This window comes from Dioscorea cayenensis, chromosome 10 (assembly GCF_009730915.1).
Source record: "Dioscorea cayenensis subsp. rotundata cultivar TDr96_F1 chromosome 10, TDr96_F1_v2_PseudoChromosome.rev07_lg8_w22 25.fasta, whole genome shotgun sequence".
NCBI classification, from domain to species: Eukaryota; Viridiplantae; Streptophyta; class Magnoliopsida; order Dioscoreales; family Dioscoreaceae; genus Dioscorea; species Dioscorea cayenensis.
Genome location: NC_052480.1, coordinates 18,495,894 through 18,512,758, shown reverse-complemented (window position 1 = coordinate 18,512,758; position 16,865 = coordinate 18,495,894). Strand labels below are relative to the sequence as shown.

General features: G+C 42.1%; 1 non-coding gene across 1 annotated transcript; it reads left to right on the top strand.

Annotated features, from left to right (window-relative positions):
- The first annotated feature begins 9,722 nt into the window (after window positions 1-9,722).
- LOC120271364 lies at window positions 9,723-9,829 on the top strand. The gene has a single exon (XR_005539976.1). It is a non-coding gene; the product is annotated as a small nucleolar RNA R71 (small nucleolar RNA).
- The last annotated feature ends 7,036 nt before the right edge of the window (window positions 9,830-16,865 follow it).

Genomic DNA, 16,865 nt, shown 5'->3' with positions numbered 1-16,865 from the left:
CACAAACGATGATATCTCATTGCCAAGCTTGGCTGACTTCCCCGGAGGAAAGTATCTAGCAAAAAAAGCTTTGACAATCTCATTCCAAGTCGTGATGGATGCTTTTGGCAAGGAATGAAGCCACTGCTTAGCTCTTCCCTTGAGAGAGAATGGGAAAGACCTCAATCTAATAGTGTCATATGATACACCGTTAATCTTTAGCATATTACAAACTTCCAAGAAGTTCTCTATGTGGTTGTTTGGATCCTCATCGGCCAAACCATTGAACTGTGTTGACTGCTGAATCAATTGGATAAATGCCGGCTTTAGCTCAAAGTTCAGAGTTGTAATCAGGTGTCGCACAATACTCGATTGTATGTCCAAAACTGAGGGTCTAACATAATCAAAAGTGTCCTCTGTTGCTCATTCTGTTCTGCTATATTATCTGACCCTTCAACTTCTATTTCAGCTTGATTGGAAGGTTCTTGCACAGGTTCTTTGCCCCTTCTTCTCAGTGTACGTTCAAGTTCAGCATCACCTTCAACTATTACCAAAGGGTTCCCTCGAGTCATAACCTGGAGCTGCACCGAAAGAAAGAAAACAAATTAGAATGATGACAGAATAAGAAGATGTGAAATAGAATGAATGAATGAATAGCTAAGATAACAAAGTGCAAAGTATCCCTAAATGCCTGGTCTGCGGCAACGGCTCCAAAAACTTAACAACACCCCTTGTGTATGACCCGTAAGTGCACGGGTTTGTTGAGTAATAAAATCCCAGGTGAGTTGGTATCGTATCCATAGAGAGTAAGGAATAAAAATACTTAAATTTCTTCTTAACCAAGTGAAGATGAGCAATGATTGCGTTGACAAGATGTAATGTAAACAAGAATAAAAGAGACAAGAAAAAGGAGCACAAGTAAATGAGAGATAAGGCAATAGATATAAATGGGGTACTCGGATATTATTCCGCCTAGAACAACCATTTCAAGTGCAAAACCGACTATTATGCTTCCTGACTAATGCATTAATGAGTCGTGGAGATCCTTTAATACATGGTCCCAAATCTAAGGTCAACCGTGACTAACTCTATATGATGTCCCGGTGGAGAAATTGAAAAATCTCAACACCTCGCACTTGTATAGAATTGTAATGAGTTTTAGGGATTCCAAGTGATAAACCCTCTTCCTAGATTTAGACCTAACCCTTTGGTCCAAGTGAGAGGTCCCTAGTCACAATTAAGCCCTAAGTGCTAAAATCACTTCAACGCTTCACTCCGTTGACTCTACAACTAAGCCCTAGCAGAAGGTCATCCCTTAGCCCATTCACTCTACTATGACCGTGAAGAACTCAAGGAAATGGAGGTAGAATAAATCACACCAGAGGTGAAAGGGAATGCTCCGCTACCTCTCGACTCACCCTCTTAACCCTCTACAATCTAGCTGATAAGTGCTTGTGCGATATGAATGGGAAGCGTTCATTCCTTATGTTGAGCATTACTTTTCTCAGGTTTTTACATTAATATGTGTGTTTTTATGTTACTTTTATGCAGGTAGGGTTGTGAGGCCGAGTATGAAGGAAATAGGCCAATGTGGATCATAATGCACCTATTTTGGAGGAGATCTTGCTAAGGTTCAAACGCGAAGACGTAGGTCAGGCGTGAGATGCTAGAGTGTGTGCCAACCTTCTCGTATTTGAGTGAGCACATTCATTTGGAGGGGCACAAAGGCAGTCACACTCGACCATTCTGATTTATGCATATAAGAACAAGAGATCCACCAACGTGTACATCATTGAAGAAGCAAGTGATTCACGACGTAAACGTGTGCCCATTTGCGTTACCCCAATGAAAGTATGGAATTCGGGAGTATTTTCGGCAGAGTACTGTAGAAAAAACTGTAGTGAGTACTGTAGCAGCCCGGCTGAGAAATCAGAGAAACAGAGAATCCACATGGGCCTGTGGAAATTCCACAGGGGCGTGTGACATCATACACGCCCGTGTAGTCGCCCGATTCCAGGCCTATTTAAAACCGATTTCAGCCCCGATTTCAGTATTCTTTTCTCCATCTTTTCCCCAACTTGTGAGAGGGTTTCGGCTATGGTTTCGAGGGGTATTGGCTAAGGTTTTGGAGAGGTTCTACGGCTCCAACATCGTGATTCCATTATGAAGAAGGTTGGTAGGGGAGCTTCGATCGAGGCGTATTCTATACCGGATGAAGGAATCCTTGGACAACGAGTAGAGGACTTTCCACAAGACCATCGACACGACCATCGAGGGGGTTTCTTTATGGATTCATTGCTTTTACATTCAATTTCATTGATTGTACTTAGCTCCATGGAGAGCTAAACCCCTAGTGGGTACTTGGGTGATTGTGAACCCTAGGATGTACTCGTTTCATTGAGCTTCTTTATTATGCTTTCAATAAATTGATGTTTATTGTGAGTTCCAACCTTGAATGCTTGATTGTATGAACATTTCCCCTAGAGTGACACTAGGGTTGAGAGTTCTTGTTGGTAACCTTGTGAGTGAGTGACACACCACGAGCGTTAGACAAAAGCTAGGTTGGAGAGGGTTGAGAGGGTGAATCGAGAGGTGCAGAGGCGTCCCCCTTTCCCCTCGACGTGATAGATTCTACCTCTGTTCCTTGAGTTCTTTGCGGCCATAATAGAGTGAATGGTCTAAGGGATGAACCTCCAGCGGGAGCCTAGTTGCGCGTGCAATGGAGTGAAGCGTTGAGGGGATCTTAGTATCTAGGGCTTAATTGTGGCTAGGGACCTTCCGCCTGGACAAAAGGGTTAGGTCTATAATTAGGAAGCGATTTATCACTTGGAATCCCTAGAGCCCATTGCAACTTTATTTGAGTGCGAGGTTGAGAGGTTATTTAATCTCTCCTCCAGGACATGAATAGAGTTAGGCATAGTTGACCTTAGATTTGGGACTATGTATGTAAGGATTTCCACGACTCACCATTGTATTGATTAGAAAGCATAATAGAGAGAGTTCTTGCACTTGAAACGATTTTCCTAGGTGAAGCATCATCCGAGTACCCCATCTTTATCGATTGCCTTACCCTTTTCTTTATTCTTGCTCTCCCACTTGTTTCTTTTATTATTGAGAATTGAATCAATTTCACACCAATCACTATTGATCTTCCACATAGCTAAGAACCAAATTAAGTATTTTCATTCCCTACTCCCTGTGGATTCAACCCCGCTCACCCGGGATTATTACTTCGACAAACCCGTGCACTTGCGGGATATAAGCAAGGGGTACTTTTCACTAGCTTTGTCTAACTCTCGTGGTGTATTACTCACTCACAAGGGTTACCAATATGAACTCTCAACACTAGTGTCACTCTAAGGGAGTATTCATTCAATCAAGCATTCAAGATTGGAACTCAATGAAAGCATCAATTAATGAAAGCATAATAAAAGGTTTAATGAAACAAGTACATCCTAGGGTTCACAAATCCAAGTACCCACTAGGGGGTTTAGCTCTCCATGGAGCTAGTTACAATCAACAATGAAATCGAGTGTAAAAACAAGTAATCCATAGAAAACTCCCTCGATAGTCGTGACGATGGTCTTGTGGAAAAGCCTCGTCTCTTCCAAAGATCCCTTTGTCTGGTCTAGGGTACACCTCGCCGGATCAGTGCCGATGAAAGCTCCCCCAATAACCTTCTTCCAAGTAGAGCGCAATGTCAAAGCCGTAGAACCTCTCCAAAACCTTGCCATTATCTCTTAAAACCCTAGTCGCTGTGCTCTCTCAAGTTGGGGAAAGAATGGAGAAAAGAATGCTGAAATCGGGGCTGAATCATGGCTTAAATAGGGCTAGAATCGGGCATCCACATGGCCCTGTGGGTTTTCCACATGGGCATGGAAAATTTCAACATGCCCGTGTGGATTCTCTGGAAATCATTTTCTCGGCCGGCTGTGAACAGTACCTTCTACAATTAATTGCTGCAGTGCTTTTGCTACATTACCCTGCTTTAGTACCAGCCCGAAACACTATCGAATCCAAGTTTTCATCAAGGTAATATAAACAGGCACACATTTTCATCATAGATTGTGTCGCTTCTTCAATAACCGGTCTCATTGGCGGAGATCTTGCATCAATGCACAAATCGGGATACTCGAATGTGACTGCATCTGTGCCCCTCCAAATCATTGTAATATCTTGAAAATATGGAGGTTGGCACATATTCTCATATCTTGAGCCCGACTTATGTTTTCGCATTTGATCCTTCTCAAGATTTCATCTAAATAGTGCGTTCACGATCTACATTGGCTTCTTTCTTTAACATTCGGCTTCACAAGTGTGTATATATAAAGGTAACACAAATGCACAAGTATTAGCGCTAAAACCTGATAAAAGTAATGCTCATCATAAGGAAAGAATACTTCGCATTCTTATCACACAAGCACTTATCACTGAGTGATTTCTCAGTCAGGGCATAGTGTAGGGTTAGTCACGGTTGACCTTAGATTTAGGACCGTGTGTTTTAGGATTTCCATGACTCATTAAGCATCAGTTGAGAGACATAATGTTCGGCCTTGTACTTGAAACAATAGTCTTAGGGTGAGCAATGTCCGGGTACCCCACTTTATGTCGATTGCCTCTCCTATCATTTACTTACTCTTCCTTCTTCTTTTATTTCTATTTGCATTGAGTTTGTTCACATCACTATCGATTCATCTTCATTTTAGTTAAATAGTAATCTTTATGTTTTTTATCACTAATCCCTGTGGATATGATAGCCCACTCACCAGGGTATTATTACTTCGACAAACCCATGCACTTACGGTAGAAACGGATGTAGGTGCGCCTTGGGGGGCTCATCATGTATTTTGGATGCTTTGTTTTTAATTGAAATGCATTGGGTTGATTTATGGTTTAGTTCATTGTTCTTCATGCCTAGAACTACTAAATGGAGAGATATGTAGTTCTTTACTGAGTTGTACACATAGATGTGACCTACTCGCATGTATTAGTTCCATAATGAACTAAAAGGGGTTTGCTTGTATTGACATACCTAGAAATTGGATGTCGGTAGCCCTCCGACTCTTAAGGATAGACTTACGGTTAGTGTATCCTTATTTCAGGATCTCCTTGTACTTAATGCAATCGTAGGGATGTTGGTTAGAGAGAGATTCCTATCAACATTTGTATGGGATTAGGGTCTAATTGCCGAGAAATTGGGGTTGGTCTAATCTTGAGATCCCTCAGTCTAAATCACCCTTCTATGTTAATAACGTGCATCCATATATCATGATGACTCCTCAAGAGGATCCTCATCCTTAGGCCTCTGTATCTCACTATTGCTCTTGTAATCACTTGTCTTGTTCTGTGATTCATATACTTGTATTAGTTTACTTTCTTGCATGTATTAGAGTAGTTCACCATGTTTAAGTTGGGAGGTTAGATAATAAGTGATGGAGGAGTAATAGGAGCTCCTTAAGCCTATGGAATACTATCCTTGCATGCTTGCACAAGGTATTACTTGGCGATCTCATACACTTACGAGGAAGCAATAAGATGGTTGCAATATGTTCTTCTTCAATCTATCAATTTACTTGAATTGTGCTGAATCATGTTCAAGAACATTTTCTAGACCGTCTGCTTGTGCATGTGATCTAGAATGCTTTTCAATAACATCCTCGTTTTACATCTCACAAATTTCCTGTGCTACATTTGACATCCCCAATGAGAAAACTTTATGCCTTGGTTTTTTATGGGAAGAATTAAACTGAGCGAGGACCCTTTACAAACATCCTTCTAACTGATAGCTCACAGATGACAGCGCTGATTTTTTAACTAATCCAACACACTATCTAGCTCATAGTTTTTATCTTGAATCTCATTAATGTGATCAACAACTGAGTTATCCGCAGGATTCCCAATTGGGTTTTGCTCATGCATGAAGCAACATAAAGTGGATTTTATGGCAAACAGCTGCATCTTCAATTCTATGTCTTTAAGAAATCCAATAATCGTATCAAATACGTCGGTTATGTTGATCATCTTTTCTAAAATCAAAGAAAGAAAACAAATCAGAACAATGGAAGAATAAGAAAGTGTGAAATAGAACAAGTGATGAGTAGCTAAAATAGCAAAGTGGAAACTGTATCCAAAAAACCTATTCCCCATAAACGGCACAAAAACATGACACACCCCTTGCATGTGTGTCTCACAAGTGTATGGGTTGTCAAAGTAATAAAGTACCCTGGTGAATATGTAGTCGTATCCATAGGGAATAATACTCAGAAACACAAGAATTGCTATTTAAATATGGTAAGTGTGAACAATATCAATGCAAATAGAAATAAAGAAAATAAGAAAGAGGCTCAATAAAATGATAGGACAGGCAATCGATAGAAAGTGGGGCACCGAGACATTGCTCTCCCTAGGACTATTGTTTTAAGTGTAAAACCAATCATTATGTCTCCTAACTAATGTTTACTAAGTCATCAAAATCCTAAGACACATGGTCCCAAACCTAAGCTCAACCATGACTAACCCTATATTATGCCCCGGCGAAAAGGAGTACTCTCGACGCCTCACACTGTGTAGGATTACTTAAAGCTCTAGGGATTGCAAGTGATAAACCATATTCCTTAATATAGATCTAACCTTTTGGTCCAGGCGAAAAACCCCTAATCACAATTAAGCCCAGCACTAAGTATTACTTCAACGCTTCACTCTGTTTCCTGCACAACTAGGCCCCAGGGGAGTTTGTCTCTTAGCACTTCACTCTATTGTGACTGTAAAGAACTCTTGGAATGTGGAGGCAGGATAAATCACAGCGGAAGGGAAAGAGAACATTCCGCTACCTCTCGACTCACCCTATCGACCCTCTCCAACCTTGCTTAAATAAAACCCGCGGCTCTTACATTGCTGCACATTCACATGGGCATGCGAAATTACCCACGCCCGTACGGCTCCACAGGAGAGACACACAGGAGCAAACGCACGCCCCTGTGGGCTCTCTAAATAACACTCTACGCCTCTAAACGCACCTGCACGGGTGTGCGAAAAATTCCCACGCCCATGTGGCCGACCCACAGGGCCAGACGCACGCCCATGTGGACTCTCTGTCCATCCGAGAAAATTCTGTAAGTATGACCCACGCCCGTGTGAAAATTCCACACGGGCGTGGACCTTCATAGGCCTAACTCACAGGGTGAAATGCACATCCATGTGTCTTCTCGGGAAGGAGGAGAACTCTTCTGTAGAGATCCACACGGTCACACGAAAAATACCCATGCATGTGCGTTTGTTACAGGATCGTCCACAGGAGTGAGTCCACGTCCCTGTGTGCTCTCGGGAAAAATTTCTAAGTCTCTACAGGAAGACACACGCCCATATGGAAATTACCCACAAACGTATGGATGTCACAAGATCGTTCACTGGGGCGAGTCAACACCCATGTGCCTTTTCTTGACGAGCTCACAGTGGAGACCCATGGGCATGTGAAAATTTCACACGCCCATGCATTTTCTCTGGATGCCTTAAAAACTCTACAGGCTCTATAGAAAATTCATGAACATGCAACTACACTCAGAGTCTGCCCTATCATGCAAAATATACTAGCAAAAACATGAGAAAGTAGCTCACATGACCAAAAACTTTTCCAAATACATTGAAGCACTCTATAACACCAAAAATCCACGAGAAAAAGCACAGCAACGCATCAAAACATATGGACACCAACACTCAAAGTCTTATTCATGCAAACAACTATAAAAACAGTAAATGCTTGGGTTGCCTCCCAAGAAGTGCTTGTTTAACGTCACTAAGTTTAACGTACCTTGTCTTACCTCATAGGGGTTCATAGATGAAGGTTTTCCTCTTACCCATGACTTCAAAGCATGATGAGCAAAGTCTTTTGAAGGTAGAGGGGGAGTTATCGGGCTTGGTATCACTTAAAAAAGGCTCATCCCCCTTGTTCAGTTCTTGCGCATCCCCAACAGTCTTGGGGCATTTCTTGTGGTGTCTCCTTGCCCTCTTCATCTTCAGGAGCACCTTCTTCATGATCTCTGGTTTAGATGGTACTTGCTCCTCTACACCAAGCATCATTACTTCTTTATTATCCACCTCTTGGTCTAGCAACCCCTCGTACGGGTCCGAATTAAACATTTCCAGCACATATTCAATAATTATCTCATTAGTAGTGTCAAGAAAATGAAGAGTATCATCAAAGTTAAGAGAATGTCGCATGGCTTCGGTGAGGCGGTATGTGAGCTTATCATCTTCAACCCTTAGTGTCAAGTTCCCACCATCCATGTTGATCAATGCCTTGGAAGTGCGCAAGAATGGCCTCCCAAGTATCAAAGGAACATATGCATCCTCATCGACATCCAACACTATGAAGTCTATAGGAAATATGTACTTGTCAATCTTGACAAGCACGTCTTCAATGATGCCCCTCGGATGTCTCATCGTTTGATCCACCAATTGTAATGTCATCCGAGTGGGCCTAGGCTCTCCCAAGCCTAGCTTCAGAAAGAAAGACTATGGCATGACGTTGATACTAGCCCCTAAGTCTGCCAATGCCATCTCCTCATCCAAGCTTCCAATGTTGCACGGAATAATGAAGCTTCCTGGGCCTTTCTTCTTGTTTGGCATATTGTTTTGCAAGACCGCCGAGCAAGAGGCATCTAGAATCATAGAGGCACTCTCCTCCAATTTCCTTTTGTTGGTCAACAATTCTTTCAAGAACTTCACATACCTAGGCATTTAAGATAATACCTCAACAAAGGGAATGGTTGTGTAATTTCTTAAACAAACCTAGATATTTCTTGTAATGTTCATCCGCTTGGTCATTCTTCAATCTAGAGGGATAAGGGATCCTCGGCTTGTAAAGTGGGGGTGCCACCTCCTTCTCTTTGTTTGCTTCCTTTTCAACCTCTATGACCTCGGGTGCTTCAACATTGGTATTCTCACTTGAAAGCCTACCCTCAACCACATGCCCACTTCTCAAAGTGATCGCCTTCACATGTTCTCTCGTACTGGTCTCGGTGTTACTTGACAAGCTTCCTTGTGGTCTCTCCGATAGAGACTTTGCTATTTGCCCCACTTGATTCTCTAGGTTGTGCAATAAAGCGGTGTGGTTGCGAAGTGTAGCCTTGACTGATTGAAACCGTGTATCCGATGATTGTACAAATCTAGTCAAGGGTTTCTCTAAATCGGTTATCCAGGTCTCCAAGCCTGAAACTCTATTCTCCATGTTCGGGGCTAGTTGTTGTTGGAAACTCAGTGGTGCCATGGCCTTTTGCTACCCTTGGTTACTCCATGAAAAGTTGGGATGACTCTTCCAACCCGGATTGTAGGTGTTACTATATGGATTACCTTGGTTCCTCATTGCATTACCCACAAAGTCGACTTTCTCCACCAAAGATGGATCGCCAATAGAGATCGAGCAATTGGATGGAGCATGTCCTCCACCACACCCTGTGCAAGTAGTCATGGCCGCCACTCTATTAGAAGTTAGAAGGTCTAACTTCTTACTCAATGATTAAACTTGGGTCGCCAAAGAAGTGACTGCATCTATTTCATGGAGCCCAGCCACTTTTTTCCTTTCCCGTGCATTCCATTGATAACTATTCATGGCCATGTCTTCTACTAATTATCGAGCTTCTTCGGGGGTCTTACTCCCCATTGTACCTCCTGCGGTGGCATCTAGCAATTGCCTTGTACTTAGATTCAACCCATTATAGAAAGTCTGAATAATCATCCATTCATGAAATCCATGTTGTGGGCACCTACACAAAAGATCTTTGAAGTGCTCCTATGTCTCAAACAATGATTCCAATTGCATCTACACAAACGACGATATCTCATTGCGAAGCTTGGTTGACTTCCCCGGATGGATGCTTTTGGCAAGGAATGAAGCCACTGCTTGTCTCTTCCATTGAGAGAAAATGGGAAAGCCCTCAATCTAATAGCATCATCCAAAACTCCATTGATCTTCATCATATCACAAACTTCCATGAAGTTCTCTATGTGATTTTTTGGATCCTTATCGGCCAAACCATTGAACTACGCTGACTGCTGAATCATTTCGATAAATGCCTACTTTAGCTTAAAGTTTGGAGCTATAATTGGGTGTCACATAATACTGGATTGTGTACCCAAAACTGAGGGTCTATGATAAGTGCTTGTGTGATAAGAATATGAAGTATTCTTTCCTTATGATGAGCATCACTTTTATTGGGTTTTAGGGCTAATATGTGTGTATTTATGTTACTTTCATGCATATAGGGTTGTGAAGCCAAATGTTAGAGAAAGAAACCAATGTAGATCGTAAATGCACCATTTGAAGGAAATCTTAAGAAGGATCAAACGCGAAGACATAAGTCGGGTTCAATAAGAGAGAATGTGTGGCAACCTCCATGTATTCAAGCTAGCAAAATGGTTTGGAGGGACACAAAGACAGTCACATTCGAGTATCCCAGCATGTGCATTGATAGCAAGATCTTCACCAATGAGGCCGTTTATTGAAGAAGTAAAGCGATCTACGATTTAAACGTGTGCCCGTTTATGTTACCTCAATAAAAACATGGATTCGGGAGTGTTTTGGCCCGATACTGTAGCAGGTTACTATAGGAAAACATTGTAGCAATTTATTGTAACAGCTACTGTTCACTGCCGGCCGAAAAAAGAAATTCTAGAGAATCCACATGGGCATGTGGAAATTCCGCATGCCCGTGTGGAAAATCCACATGGGCATCCAAAGGGGTATGTGGATTCTTGATTCCAGCCCTATTTAAGGCCGGTTTCAGCATTCTTTTCTCCATTCTTTCCCCAGCTTGAGAGAGGGTGCGGCTAGGGTTTTAAGAGATATTGGCTAGGGATTTGGAGAGGTTCTACAACTCCGATATTGCACTCCATTTGGAAGAAGGTTAGTGGGAGAGTTTTCATCAGCACCGATCCGGCGAGGTGTATCCTAGGCCGGACAAAGGGACCTTTGGAAGTGTAGAGGCTTCTCCAAAAGACCATCACCATGACTATCGAGGGGGTTTTCTATGGATTAATTGCTTTACATTTGATTTCATTGTTGATTGTAATTAGCTCCATGGAGAGGTAAACCCCCTAGTGTGTACTTAGATTTGTGAACCCTAGGATGTATTCGTTTCATTAAACCTTTTTATTTTACTTTCATTAATTGATGTTTTAATTGAGTTCCAATCTTGAATACTTGATTGTATGAATGCTCTTTTAGAGTGACACTAGGGTTGAGAGTTCTTGTTGGTAACCCTTGTGAGTGAGTGACACACCATGAGAGTTAGACAAAGCTAGGTTGGAGAGGGTTGAGAGGGTGAGTCGAGAGGTAGCGGAGCGTCCCCTTTTTACTCTGGTGTGATTTATCCTACCTCAATTTCCTCGAGTTCTTTGCGTTCATAATAGAGTGAATGGGCTAAGGGATGACCTTCCGCTGGGGCTTAGTTACAAAGGCATCGGAGTGAAGCGTTGAAGTGATTTTAGCACCTAGGGCTTAATTGTGGCTAAGGACCTTCCACCTGGACCAAAGGGTTAGGTCTATATTTGGGAAAAGGATTTATCACTTAGAATCCCTAGTACTCATTGCGATTCTATACGAGTGCGAGGTTGAGAGATTATTCAATTTCTCTTCCGGGACATGTATAGAGTTAGGCATGGTTGACATTAGATTTGGGATCATGTATTTAAGGATCTCCACAACTAATTAATGAATTAGTTAGAAAGCATAATAGAGGGTTTTACACTTGAAACGATTGTCCTAGGCGGAACAATATCCGAGTACCCCATTTATATCGATTGCCTTATCTCCCCTTTACTTGTGCTCTCTTTCTTGTCCCTTTTACTTTTGTTACATTACATCTTGTCACACAAATCACTATTTATTTTTCACTTAGTTAAGAAACAATTCAAGTGTTTTTACTCCCTACTCCTTGTGGATACGATACCCACTCACCTTAGATTTTATTACTTGACAAACTCGTCCACTTGCTGGACATACGCAAGGGGTGTTGTCAAGTTTTTAGCGCCATTGCTGGGGAATTGGGGTTTAGAGGTACTTTGCACTTTGTTTTCTTAGCTATTCATTCATTCATTCTATTTCACATCTTCTTTTTCTATCATCGTTCTGAATTGTTTTCTTTCTTTTGGTGCAGCTCCAAGATATGACCCGAGGAAACTCTTCGATATTGATTGAAGGAGATCCTGAACTTGAATGTACACTCAGAAGAATGGGAAAAGAACCTGTGCAAGAACCGTCTAATCAAGCTAAAATAGCAGTTGAAGGGTCAGATAACATGGAAGAACAGAATGAGCAACAGAGGACACTTTCTGATTATACTAGACCCTCCATTTTGGGCACACAATCAAGTACTGTGAGACCCCCAATTACAGCTCTGATCTTTGAGCTAAAGCTGCCATTTATCCAAATGATATAGCAATCAGCGCAGTTCAATGGTTTGGTCGATAAGCATCCAAACAACCATATAGAGAACTTATTGGAAGTTTGTGATATGCTGAAGATTAACGGTCTATCGGATGATGCTATTAGATTAAGAGCTTTCCCATTCTCTCTCAAGGGACAACTTAAGTAGTGGATACATTCTTTGCCCATGGCCTCCATCACGAAGTGGAATGTGATGGTCGAAGCTTTTCTTGCTAGATACTTTCCTCCGGGGAAGTTGGCCAAGCTTCACAGTGAGATTTCATCGTTTGTATAGATGGAGTTGGAATCATTGTTTGAGACATGGGTGCACTTCAAGGATCTTTTGCGGAGGTGCCCATAGCACGGATTTCCTGAATGGATGATTATTCAGACTTTCTACAATGGGTTGAATCCGAGTACAAGGCAATTGCTAGATGCCGCCATAGGAGGTACAATGGAGAGTAAAACCCATGAAGAAGCCCGACAGTTAGTGGAAGACATGGCCATGAATAGTTATCAGTGGAATGCCCGGGAAAGGAAAAAGATGGCCGAGCTCCATGAAATAGATGCAGTAACTTCATTGGCGGCTAAAGTGGAATCGTTGAGTAAGAAGTTAGACCTTCTAACTTCTAATAGAGTGGCAGCCATGACTACTTGCACCAGGTGTGGTGGAGGACATGCTCCCTCCGATTGCCCAATCTCCATTGGTGATGCATCATCAAAGCACCCACTCATCAATTTATTACTGCAGAAATGAAAAACTAAACTAGAAAACATTTAAAAACTTGGGTTGCCTCCCAAGAAGCGCTTGTTTTACGTCACTAAGCTTGACGTACCTCTTTCTTACCTTATGGAGGCTTGAAAAGAGTGTGTTCCTCCCGACTAGACATTGCATAGCTACTTCCTTTAAACCAAGAATCTAGTTGTCGGGGTGGAATATTAATTGGAGAGTCCAACCATCTTACTTTTGGCCTCCAAGGAAACAATTTGGGTTGAGAATTGTCCAAGCTTAGCACAGGTGGGTCATTGGATGGCTTCAAACTCCTACCCATATCTTCTTCCCTTCCCAAAGTCTCTTTCTTTCATTGTAAGAGTTGATCAATCCCAAAGAGAAATGCTTGTTCCATTACCTTGGGGTTTGCTTCTTCTTGTGTATTTTCAACTTGAGAGGAGCATGACACTAGCAAATCCCCTTGAAAATTTTCTCGCTCACAAGCACAATCTTCAGTCACACAATCCAAAATCTCAAAATGATATTCAATTTCTTGCTTTTCATTTCCTGCCCCAATGTACTCAATTTGCCCAACTTCTTCAATTGTGCTCATGGCCTCATCATGTCCCGGAGACACTTGCCTTGCTTGTTCAAATTCTTCTTTTTCCTTAGCAAGCATATCCAATATCTCTCCTAATTGATGCTTAATGTTTTTGATGGAGACATCGTGACAAGTTAATGTGGCCTCAATATTTTGTAAACGGGCATCGGTTGCTTCAATAAATCTCGGTAACACTCTTTCCAACCGAAGTACATCTTCTTCAACTTTCTCATCCCATTGAAGTTCTTGTTGAGGTGCTTCCCATTGTTGTCCATCAATATCCCACAAGAGGTTTGGATAGCTCCTTTGATTTGGATGATAGTTGATGCGATATGGATTGTGTTGTTGATGAACATTGATAAATTGATCAATTTTTCTAGTGAGAGCATCAACCTGAAAATATAATTCTACAACTGGATTAATCATCATTCAAGTTCCATGCAAGGAAAAGTAAATAAGACAAAATAAAACAAAATAGAACGGTGGAAGAAGATAGAGCAAAATAGATAAAAACAAAATAAAAATTGATGAGTATGATGGAAGAAAAAGAAAGTGTGGAATAGACAAAATAAAGAAAAAGATAAGTGGCTAGAGCAACAAAGTCCTAGCGTTCCTAATATCCTATTCCCTGGTAACGGCGCCAAAAACTTGACACGCGTCCGAATATGCGTGTAAACCGCAAGTGCACGGGTGTCGAAGTAATAATTACCCCGGTGACTAGGTAGTCGAATCCACAGGGAACAGGGCTACTAGTACTAACTTCTTCTCTGCTTTCTAACCTAATGATAAATGGAAAGGTGTGGTGATCTAATGTGCGAAGAAGTGAATACCGGAGACGAATAGGCAAGGGTTAAATGGATGGAGATCTCAATCAGTAAAAGTGGGGTATTCGGGCAATGCTCCCCCTAGGATTCAGGTATTAGGTACCAAATAAGCAAAGTGTTTCTATGATGAGTAAGTTAAGTCGTGGAAATCCAAATATAATCGGATCCGGCCTCCCGATCACCGATACTAGTCCCCTACGAGGTCCCAGTGGAGAAATCGCTCAATCTCAACACCTCACACCACATATGATTGCAAAGCACTCTAGGGATTCCAAGAGTTGTATCCGATTCCTAAAGATTGATCCAACCCTAATTCCCGGCGAAGGATCCTAACCCCCTACAAGGTCCCGGCGGAGAAATCTCTCAATCTCACGCCTCACACCAAATATGGTTGCATAGAGCTTAAGGAGCGGAGATAGAATACACTCAATCGGAAGGGAGAGGGACACTCCACTATCTCATGACTCACCCTCTCAACCCTCTTTTAACCTTGAAGTTCTAACTCTAATGGAGACCTCTCTCACATCAAAGTAACAAATCATGCAAATCCAATCAACCACAAGGATTAATTAAACAAGCAAGCAATGAGAATACAAGATTAAAAACTTAATCAAACTCGGATTAAATAGAAACACTAAGCAAATCCACAAAAGATGAGAATCCTAGGGTTCACAAGCCCAAATACCCTCTAGGGTTTTTAGCTCTCCATGGAGCAACATACAAAACACACCATCAATGAATTAAAAGTACATTAAAACCATAGAAATAAACCCCCTTATATATGAACTGATGGCCTTGATGGAGAGCTTTGACGTCTTGAAGGACCCACTCCAAAGCTTGGTTCACCGGTGGCTTCCTTGATGCTATGATGGAGGAGGAATCGATCAAAGTTGGTGACGAAGCGCCTCCAAAGCCGCAAAGACCTCCTCTTCACACCCTAGCCGTCTCACCCCTCAAGAGCCGCACAAAAGATCCGAAAGAATAGGGCAAAACGACTATTTATAAGCCTTAGATCGCGTCTGTCACGTGCCCTCACGCGCCCGTGTGGATTTTCCACGCGACCACGTGGGCTGCAGAAATTTCCACGCGATCCGAAATTGCTACAGTACTTTTCACAAAACGCGATCCGAACACTCTTCTCTTAAGGCCACATGTCCGGGCACACGTCCATGTGGTAGGCTGACACGTCCGAATATGCGTGTAAACCGCAAGTGTAAGGGTGTCGAAGTAATAATTACCCCGGTGAGTGGGTAGTCGAATCCACAGGGAACGGAAGTATTAGTAATAACCACTTCTCAATTATCTAGTCGGAATCAATTAATATGATGAAGTGAACTAATTGCAAGCAAAGCAAACGAGTATGCAAGAAATAAAGTAGAAGAGTCTCAATCACTAAGGATGAGGTATTCGGGCAATGATCCCCCTAAGATCTTCCTTGAAGCTCAAGATTCACTAAATGCTCTAGAATCAAGTCTAATGAGTCGAGGTAATCCAACGATAACCAATCCTTGTCTCCAAGCAAAAAGCACTAGTCCCCTACAAGGTCCCGGTGGAGAAATCGACCAATCTCAACACTTCACACCCTATATGACCGCATTATGCTATAAGGAAACCTAAGAGTGAAACCGATTCCTAAATGTAGATCCAACCCCTAATTCCCGGTGAAGGATCCTAACCCCCTACAAGGTCCCGTGGAGAAATCGAGCAATCTCACGCCTCACACCAAATATGGTTGCAAAGAGAATATGGAATACGGAGATAGGGAAACACTCAATCGAAGGGGAAAGGGGACACTCCTCCATCTCAAGGCTCACCCTCTCAACCCTCTTTAATCTTGGAAATCTAACTCTAATGGAGACCTCTCACATCAAAGTATTAAATCATGCAATGTAAATCAACCACAAGGATTAACAACACTAGCAAGCAATTAAATCACAATATTAAAACTCAAGACAACTCGGATTGACTAGAAGCATTAAGAGAATCAATTCAAAATATAAATCTTAGGGTTCACATGCCCAAATACCCACTAGGGTTTAGCCCTCTATGGGCCTAGTTACAAAACAATAATGGATACAATGAAAAGCAATAAAACCCATAGAGAAAACCCCCTCGAATTCGCGCAGATTGGCCTTGATTGGTAGTTCTACGTCTTGAAGGGTTCCTCTCCGAAGCTAGGTCGCCAATGGCTCCCCAAGATGCTATGACGTCGAAGGAACCTATCAAAGTTGGTGAAGAACTCCCTCTCAATTGGCGAAGACCTTCTCCTCAAACCCTAGCCGCCTCTCTCTCAATGTCTCTGCTCAAAGCTCCACAAAAGTCCCTTTA